The sequence below is a fragment of the Chrysochloris asiatica genome, unplaced genomic scaffold (genome assembly GCF_000296735.1).
Source record: "Chrysochloris asiatica unplaced genomic scaffold, ChrAsi1.0 scaffold00153, whole genome shotgun sequence".
Lineage (NCBI taxonomy): Eukaryota > Metazoa > Chordata > Mammalia > Afrosoricida > Chrysochloridae > Chrysochloris > Chrysochloris asiatica.
In genome coordinates this window covers 4,428,808-4,431,121 of record NW_006408671.1, presented here as the reverse complement: position 1 = coordinate 4,431,121, position 2,314 = coordinate 4,428,808, and the positions used below count along the sequence as shown (strand labels likewise).

The 2,314-nt window shown below is 39.9% G+C and overlaps 1 pseudogene; it reads left to right on the top strand.

The window, feature by feature from the left end:
- Window positions 1-976: 976 nt before the first annotated feature.
- LOC102827055 lies at window positions 977-1,554 on the top strand (annotated as a pseudogene).
- The last annotated feature ends 760 nt before the right edge of the window (window positions 1,555-2,314 follow it).

Genomic DNA, 2,314 nt, shown 5'->3' with positions numbered 1-2,314 from the left:
CCAGATGGTTGGCTTGGTAGCTGCCTTCCAAATTTCTTAGCATAGATTGTGAGTGCTTAAAGCAAAACATTAGTCTTGTGGAAACATTTAGATTTTTATTCTGTTAATTTCTAGACCCTTGTTTTTCGCTCATGTCTTTACAGAATCTAGATTTCTTCCATAAGTGCCATTGGTTTTTGATCATATACTGCCTCTTGATATTTGATACAGTGACCCTGTGCATTGCTTACAACCTTTTTGATGCTTCTTGCATCTTTCCATATTCTGCTAATGGAATTCTTCATTATCACAAGTTACGGTTTGAATTTTTTCTTCAATTATTTGAGCTTGAGAAATATCAAGCGTTGGTTTTCTAGCTCTAGCTGTTTGCACATTTCATTGTCTTATTTTCCTTTGTCTTTTTGTGTTGTCCTTTGTTTTGTTCTGCACTTTTAGTTCATTTTTTCATTTGCTTTTTAGATACTCATGTTCAAGATCAAGTTTTAAAGTCTCTTCTGACACCCACTTTTCATTCCTATTTTAAAATATCCTTTGCTATCTGATGTTCTTAATGTCATCCTATACTCATCTGCTCTTCAGTCATTAGGGTTCAATGAAACAAATCTGCTTTTGAAATGGTTTCTAAATTCATGTGGGACATACTCTAGGTCATATTTTGACTCTAGTGGACTGGTTTTATTTTTATTTTTTTTTAGCCTAAACTTGCATATGAGCAATTGATGGTCTGTACCACAGTCAGTCCCTGGTCTTCTTTTGGTTTACAATACTGAACTTCTCCACCGTCTCTTTTCAGAGATCCAGTCAATTTTATTTCGATGTACTACATTTGTGAAATTCATGTGTATAAACACCATTAATGTTGTTGAAAAAATGTAATTGCAATCAAGAAGTCATCGTTGGTCTTGCGTCTCAGTGGTCCCGCTTCGCGTGGCAGCGATGGCGGTAGCCTCTCCGTGAGGAGACACGCAGAGTCACAATGTCAGCGTCCACCAAGGTAGGAGAGATTTCTGTGGCTGGCGCAGCCTTCATGAAGCTCAGTGAGCTGACGATGCAGCTTCATCCCGTGGCTAACTCTTTTCCTGCGGGTGCGAAGTGGACCAAGATGGAAATAGAGATGCTAAGGGCTGCTGTGAAGCGATTTGGGGACGATCTTAATCACATTAGCTGTGTCATTAAGGAACGGACCGTGGCTCAGGTAAAGGCCACAGTGAAGCACAAGGTATATGAAGACTCTGGAATCCCCCTTACAGCTGAGTCAGCTGAGTCACCCAAGAAAGGGCCCAAGAAGTTGGCATCTTGTGTTTTGTCACTTCCTCCAGCAGCCCCTCCACCCAGCAGCTCCATTGCCCCTGAGTCCTGGGGATCCCCCATAAAGAATCAGAAGGCTGCTGTGACCCTCAGTGTGCTGAATGACTCCAATGCCAACAGTGACCTAGAGGATATTGAAAAGCTAGGAGAAACTCCGCCAGCCAAGAAACTCAACTTCGACAAGGCCTGACACTGGATTCTGGCCTTCTCATGACCTCTGCCGACCCTCTGCTATTCTCCCACTGAGACTTCACTTCTGACCCCTCCCATTTTTCACTATGGACCTATAGATCATCTGGAACTCCTACTATGGCTCCTGGGCTGGGAAGGTCCACTTTGCTGTCCCAGCATAAGCATAGGCCCAGTCCCTGTGACCTCCACCTTATGGACACAGTTTTATACAGAAAACAATAAAGATTTCCCTCTCAAAAAAAAAACAAACAAACAAAAAGAAGTCACTGGTCTTGCAAAATTCTATCATATAATATTTATTGTTGTTTCTATCTATCACCAAGGGTATGTTTTCTAACTACAGATCCTTTTTGTTTCTAATTTTCACACTCCAATCACTGATATTTATCAATCAATCTTGATTGCATGTTTAATCAATTCCAGGCTGAAGAAGTAGGTAGAACTCTTCAACTTTATCATCAGTGCTTTTGGTGATGGGTGTGAAAATTTGAAAAAAATAATTTCATTAACATGTCTTGCTTGTGCATGTATACATATTATCATATCAAAGGATTCATTGTATTTCAAGACAGATTTCAAATTCTTTATGATGATGAATATGATACCAGTCTTCCTCAATGAGTGTTTCCTGGCATAGTAAGCCATACGATTGTCTGACTTAAAATGCCAATACCTGTTCATTTCAGCTTAGTAATGCCTAGGATAATGAACTTTATGTGCTCCATTTCATTTTTGACAACTTCCAATTTCCATAGATTGATGTTTTGTACATTCCATGTTCGGATTATCAATGGATGTTTGCAGCTGTTTCTTC